Raw genomic sequence first — 8,056 nt, 5'->3', positions numbered from 1 at the left:
ACCTCCTCCATTTCCTTGGCGAGCTCTGCCCTTTGCCGTTTGAGCGGTCTATGGTGCCAACGATGTCTGGGTGAGAGTTTTCGAGAAAGCTGATTCGCTGGTGTACTTATTGAGCTTGGTGTTTGTAGGAATCCTCCTCTTCACATGCTTTTGCTAGTTTGGCACGATCGACCATGTGTTGTAAAACTCTGAACATCGGGATTCGCATTGACTCGATATATGCTGCGGGTGCTAGGGCTTCTTCTGCTTCTTCTGGAACTCGGCCTCTGATTTCACTGAAGAGCTGCCAAATCGGCGAGGCATCTTCCACCAGTCGGCCGATATCATCCTGGAGAAGGGTTCGTATGCTCTGGAGCTTGGTGTGAACTTCATCAGGGATTGAACTCAGAGCAACCTGGTGTGAGGTGACCTCCTCATCATCAGAAATTGCGACCGCAAAAGAAAAATGGCTGTTGTTGGGAGTGTCCTGCTCCTGATAAAATAAAGAGACGGATTAGCCGACGGTAGCAAAAAATCGGCCGATTTGGACATCAAGTTTCTCACCTCTTTAAAACGGATTTCTTCTATTTGTGTTGGTGGGAGTGCTACCCTCATTTCGGGAATCGACGCAGCTGGCTCATTGGAAGAAGAAGATTCCACGATTATCGGTGCCGTACTCGGGCCAGCCTCCTGGAAAGTTACATGAAATGGATCTCTATAAGTATGAAGCAATGGTTAAATCTGATGATGAATAATAACTGCTCTACCTCTACGAGTCGTCCAGCCGGCGATCATTGGAAGGGCACAATCGACGCACCCAAAGTAGCCTGCATTAGAAATCGGTCAGATTTCGACTAAGGATTAAGAGATTTGAGTAAAACAAATATTCTCTTCCTCGGTGGGAGGGATTGCTGGCATCTCAGTCTCTACCTGGAGTGTGGCCGATTGCTGTGGAGATTGCTCTAGGATGGTTTGTGCAGCCTAACAGAAAGAAGAAATTAATACTGACAGTGTACTTGGAAAAATTCAAAGAGTATGAAGTTACCTGAACAGCTTCTAGCAGTAAAGATGCGGCCGCTGATCCGGCTTCTGCAGCAGCTTGGGGGTCGACTTCTTCGACAATCGGCGGGGTCGGTATGGCCAAAGACTCAACCGGTGCCGCCGCTGATTGGTCCGCCGATTCTATACGAGCGCGCACCCGACGGCTCGTTTTCTTTAAAGAAGATATCTTTAGCTTCTGTTTCAATTGAGATATCTTTGATGGACGGAGCCTGGAAACCAATAATTGGAAATGAAGTATAAGGATGGCGATTATCTATCGGCCTTCCGCTGCGACTGCGCGTTGGGGGGAGATGACTTCCAGACTGCAGAAGAAAAAGAAAGTCAGTGGTAATCTTGCAGTGCAAAGGAATTATGTTAAAATCGGCTAAAAAAGGGGTAGTACCGCTACATTTGGATCAATGTTGGCGGGATCCAGGTCGTTGCAGTATGTTGCGGGGTACATGCAGAAGAGATGTTGTTTCCATTCGCCCCACCATAACATGAATTGTTGGACGGTGAAGGGAACCACCACCCAGTTGGCCAAGTCAATGGTGTTGGAATCTGGTGCCAACTGGATAGCCGATTATATTCGAGCCCCATGGTAAGCTCGTCCCGAAATTTCACGCGGCCACCAAAATAAATCCCAATCGGCAATTGTCCAAGGCCGAATTGTCATGCTGCCACTGATGGGTTGTAAAACTCATAAGTCGGGGAGTCTTTCCCCGAAAAGGAGTTCGCTGGCAGAATCCTAGGCTTGATCAAGATATCCATAAGTTCATTGTCAAAAGAATTGGTGGTTGAATTAAAACAGGCAAGGTTTTCAAAGAGTGGCTCAGTTCTTTGATATGGATACCAGCTTATGGCTTCTTCACTGAAGCCAGCATAGAAGCACCTGAAGTACTCAGCGGTCTTGGTGGGAGTGAATTTACTACCGGGGAGCACCGACGCTGCTTCACCAAAAGAAGTGCAATGCCAGCAAACTGTTGGATTTTCCCTTAACTCAATATTGGGAAATGTTTGGGTTTCAATTCGTTCCCGAGAAACTTTGATCATGTATAGATTGAGCCAAAGGGTAATGAACCACCAAGGGCCATTGGGGTTTCCAATCGCCTCTCCAGTCGACAACTTTACGGAAATTTGTTGTAGCATATGGTAGGCCGATCCCAACATGTGATTTCCTAGAGGAACATTGGAACCCCTCGCTAATGCTTCATCCAAAGCTTGCGTGTTCGACGAAGGGCCGACTGCTTGGCCACAGAAGAAATGTTTTCTAGCCACGTCATCAGGAAGGCTGTGTGCTCTCTGTTGCCGATGGTTCCGGTCTTCATATTCCTATCGATATAGCCTTTCCATCTGCTGATTCCTTTCATTTCAAGGCGATGGGTGGGCTTGATCTGGAAGTCGAAGGGTCTGTCGGGTGAAGAAATGTCAAGGCCGGTCAATAACATGACGTCGGCTAGAGTCGAAGTCATGGGCCCATGGCCAAAGAGGAATGCGTTGAGGGTGTCAGACCAGAAATAAGACGCTGCCATAACCAGGGGCTCATTCTTCTCCATCTGAGATAAAGACAAGTTTATGCAATGGCCAATTTTCTATTCATCCCCCAGAACCCTCTTAGAATCGGCCATCCTTTGAAACCATTCCTTCCAACCAAGGGTCTCGTTCGGCCAAGATCTAAATGCGCCCGTCCATTGATCCAGATCCATGGGTGATTGCTTGAAAGGAATTCTGTGGGTTTCCAAATTGATGAAGTCGGTTGGATCTGGGTTTCCCATAGGGCCAAGGCCGATGAGACCAGGTGCGTCTGAGAAAGGGATGGTAATTCGCTGCCTAATCGCCTAAGGAAGATGAAAAAGGGAAAACTAAGAATAAAAGACGCATGAGCACTAAAAAGTAAAAGGTAAAGCTTTAGATGTTTACCTCTGGGATGAAGTTCATGGTCGCTGATGGAGCCGCCATTGGAGAGAATGAAGTGGGGTGAGGACGAGAGAAGGACCGAATGCAAAGCAAATGGTGTGGTGTTGCTAGGTGCCATTTAATCTACAACAAAAGTAATGCAAAATACACTAAGACAAACGTATCCATGATAGAGCAAATCACATTAAACTATTTAACAGAATCTACTCCCACTAAAGTCAATATCCCTCTATTGATACTTAGTGATTCAGGATCCACAACTAACAAGCTTACTAGTGAGCTTTAGCATCACCGCTAGCAAACAAGGTAGATCGGTAAGCAACTCCTTGCTAATCATATCACATATGAGTCCTATTGTTGGGTGACATCTCCATGTTTCGACGCCCAACCTTCATGCCCCAAAGTCCTTAACCGTTAAGATGACCTTGTTTAAGCAAACTAACCCTTATGCGTGTAAGTAGCCGATACAAACCCATCTAGTCAAGGAAAACTAGTGATACTCTAATCTCATAGACCCACCACCAATTGTACAAGATATGGGACAGTGCAAGTTTTAGTTGGGAGGGCATAATAACTTAAAATTTGCGAAGGATCGTTCTACTTCTAACATCACATCATGAAGGAGTAAAACAAAAGGAATAGCATTCACACAGTTGTGACACAGTATGGCCCGATTTCTAGTGGTGATCTCCATCTCCACAGAACCTGTTCACCATGATGATCTCAATCTTCATGATCTATGTGCGCCGTCCTCCTAGTGATGAGTCCTCCAAGAACTAGTGCAAACTATTACATCTAATCAACTAGTAAAGAAGGTTACATAGTTGCTTGGATCATCACAGATTGACACGCAGGTCATTAATTACATTAATGTGACAATACATATGGCTCCAGCCGAATTGCCGTACGCATGACACATAGGTCATGAATTAGTTACACACATGCATCACATACACAAGGGCCATACCGATCACAAAATCCTGCAAAACAGAGTTAGACGTTCTATCGTCCAAATTTAAAAGGCTCGAAACTCCATCTTGCAAGTCGATTTTGGGATATCTAATATCGCCTAAAATGACAAAGTGATTGAATTTCATGTGTAACTTTTTCTGTAGATCAATTTTCATATAAAATTTGCCTTGATCCGAGATCGTACCAAAAAGTTACGTCCGTTTTACCAAAACACATGATCTCGGTAAATAATCTGATCTAGTAGTTGATCGAATCGACTACTGCGCATCATATTGTTGGGATACGAGGTAGGCTACGCTAGTGCAAAACAAAATTTTTTCTACCACATAAACTAGGAAAACTGTCATATATGGATCACAGGATTACCACTCGACGCACTGGTGCGGAAGATGTAGAATCGCGTTGGGGCAGTGAAGTCGATCAGCGTAGTCGAACACGTAGTCGATCACGTCGACGTCGAGCAGCTCCTCAGCAGCTTTTGCATGTGCAGCAAGGTCGTCCTCGTGCCGCGGCTCATCGTCGGCTCGTCGTGGTTCGTCAACGGCTCGTCGTGGCCCACATTATTAGTTTAACATCTCCATGTCCGTGACTCGTGAAACATAGGCAACAACTAATACATGTGCTAGTCTAATATTCATGTGTGTCCTCACATGAACTCCGACTAGGGACAACTTTAGAATAACCATACAAGTAAAGAGTTTCACATACAATTCACATAATTGCAAATCAATTCAAGTAGCCTTTAATGGATATTCAAGGAACACGATATAAATCATGGATACAAATAGAATATCATCATCTCTATGATTGCCTCTAGGGTATACCTCCAACAGTCTCCCACTTGCACTAGAGTCAATCTAGAAGGTACCTAATACCCATAGCTCTTACATGCGTATCATGCTTAGCCTGCGGGAGTGATTTTGTCAACGAATCAGAAATGTTCAGATCCGGGTATATCTTGCATATCTTGATCTCACCCCGGTTAACGAAGTCTCGAATGAGATGAAATCGCCGCATTACGTGTTTGTTCTTCTGGTGGTTCCTTGGCTCCTTTGCTTGCGCAATTGCCCTATTATTATCACAGTAGAGATTCAATGGGCTGGACGCATTTGGGAACACACCAAGCTCAATGAGGAAATTCCTTATCCAAACACCCTCCTTCGCGGCTTCAAAAGCCACGATGTACTCAACTTCTAACGTAGAATCGGCCACTGTCACCTGCTTGGAACTGTTCCAACTAACAGCACCACCATTTAGCGTGAACACAAATCATGATTGTGACTTTGAATCATCTCTATCGGTTTGGAAACTAGCATTGGTGTAACATGTTACAACGAGCTTCTCCTCACCTCCATAGACGAGGAACATATCTTTAGTCCTTCTCAAGTACTTAAGAATGTTTTTCACCGCTGTCTAGTGACTCTCACCCGGATCAGACTGGTGTCTGCTTGTCATACTTAGCGCATATGAAACATCTGGGTGAGTACTTATCATTGCATACATGATAGATCCAATAGCCGAGGCATATGACTCTCTACTCATGCGATCCCGCTCATCAGTAGTCGAAGGACACTGAGTCTTACTGAGAATATGCCATTTGACATAGGCAAGAACCCTTTCTTCACCTCTTCCATGCTGAACCGCTTCAACACTTTGTCAATGTAAGTATCCTGGCCTAATCCTATAAGCCTTCTTGATCTATCTCTATAGATCTAAATGCCCAGAATATATGCCGCTTTCCCTAAGTCCTTCATCGAAAAACTATTTTTCAGGGAAGTCTTTACGGACTTAAGCATAGGAATGTTATTTCCAATCATCAATATGTCATCCACATATCATATTAGAAATACTACAGAGCTCCCACTAACCTTCTTGTAAACACAAAACTCTTCTTCTTTCTTGGTGAAGTCAAACCATTTGACCACTTCATCAAAACGAATGTTCCAACTCCTAGATGCTTGCTTCAATCCATAAATGGATCTCTGAAGCTTGCATACTTTTCCAACATTTTTTGGATCGACAAAACCCTCGGACTGTATCATATACACGTCCTCAGATAGGTTTCCGTTCAGGAAAGCTGTCTTGACATCCATCTGCCATATCTCATAATCGAAATATGCAGCTATAGCTAGAATAATCCGAATGGACTTAAGCATCACTACGGGTGAGAAGGTCTCGTTGTAGTCAACTCCTTGAACTTGTCGAAAACCTTTTGCGACAAGCCGTGCTTTATAGATGTGAACATTTCCATCCATGTCCTTTTTCTTCTTATAGATCCACTTGCACTCTATGGCTTTAACACCATCAGGCGGGTCAACCAAGTTCCAAACTTGATTGTCTCCCATGGACTCTATTTCGGATTGCATGACACTCTGCAATTTTTTGGAGTCTGGGTCCATCATTGCTTCTGCATATGTCGCAGGCTCATCATTATCCAACAATAATATTTCCCGCATTTCGCAGAGCCTTGCCGACCTTCGTGGCTGTGGTGATGCTTCTCTTACCATGGGTATCTCAACTTATTCTGCTATGTTAGCATCACTCATTGATTCTTGTCCGATCGGCTCATCTTGAACTTATTCAAGATGCACTGTCTTTCCACTCTTTTCTCCTTTGAGAAACTTTTTCTCTAGGAAAAAAACCCCGATCCGAGCGACAAACACTTTGCCCTCTGATCGGTTGTAGAAAAAATATCCTAAAGTTTCCTTTGGATATCCCACGAAAATGCACTTATCCGACTTGGGTGTGATCTTGTCCGACTGAAGTCGCGACAAACACTTCACATCCCCAAATCTTTAGAAAAGACAAACTGGGAATTTTTCCGGTCCACATCTCATATGGTGTCTTAACTACGGATTTAGATGGTACCCTATTAAGTGTGAAAGCTGTTGTTTCCAGAGTGTATCCCCAAAATGATAACGGTAGGTCCGACTGGCTCATGATTGATCGAACCATGTCTAACAAAGTTCGATCACGTCGCTCGGATACACCGTTTCTCTGAGGTGTTCCAGGCGGCGTAAGTTGTGGAACAATTACGCAACTCTTTAGATGATTGCTAAACTCATGGCTCAAATACTCGCCTCCACGATCAGATCGTAAGGCCTTAATTTTCTTGCCACGCTGATTTTCAACTTCATTCTGAAATTCTTTGAACTTTTCAAAGGTTTCAGACTTGTGCCTCATCAAGTAGACATAACCATATCTACTAAAATCATCAGTGAAAGTTATGAAGTATTGGAATCCTCCTCTAGCCGTCGTGCTCATTGGTCTGCATACATCACTATGTACGAGTTCCAACAAGTCTACTGCTCTCTCAGGAAAACCTGTGAAAGGCGTCTTGGTCATCTTGCCTAGCAAGCAAGCCTCACATGTCTCGTATGATTCAAAATCAAACGAAGTTAGAAGTCCATCAGAATGGAGCTTCTTCATGCGCTTTTCACTTATATGATCCAAACGACAATGCCACAAGTAGGTAGAACTCAAATCATTATGCCGAGACCTTTTAGCACTTACGTTACAGATAGGTGAACCATCAAGATTTAAAACAAACAATCCATTCACAATGGGTGCAAAAGACATAAACATATCATTCTTAGAGATCACACAACCATTGTTTTCACTCGCAAATGAATAACCATCCTTCATCAAGCATGAAGGAGACAAAATGTTTCGACTTAAACTCGGAACGAAATAACAATTATTCAACTCCATAATAAATCCTGATGGGAGGTGGAGTTGAATCGTCCCGACGGTCAATGCATCAACTCTTGCATTATTGCCCACGCGGAAATCAACTTCTCCTCTTTCCACGCTTCTACTTCTTATCATTCCTTGCATCGAATTGCAAATATGAGCAACCAATCCGGTATCAAATACCCAAGAATTAATAATTGTATCAGTGAGAAAGTTGTCTATAACATTAATAACAAGCTTACCTGAGGTGGAAGTACTCTTACTTCTGCCATTCTTCAACGAAGCTAGGTACTGCTTGCAATTTCTCTTCGAGTGACCAAGTTCATGACAATAAAAACACTCTTTGTCTGGAGCAGGTCCAGCTTTAGCCTTGGGCGCTGGGTTTGGCTTGGACACTCCAGCCTTGCCCTTCTTCATCCAAGAATTGCCCTTCTTCTTGAAGCTAGGCTTGTTC

The sequence above is a fragment of the Setaria viridis genome, chromosome 3 (assembly GCF_005286985.2).
Source record: "Setaria viridis chromosome 3, Setaria_viridis_v4.0, whole genome shotgun sequence".
In the NCBI taxonomy this organism is placed as follows: Eukaryota; Viridiplantae; Streptophyta; class Magnoliopsida; order Poales; family Poaceae; genus Setaria; species Setaria viridis.
Note: the sequence above shows the minus strand (reverse complement) of the source record.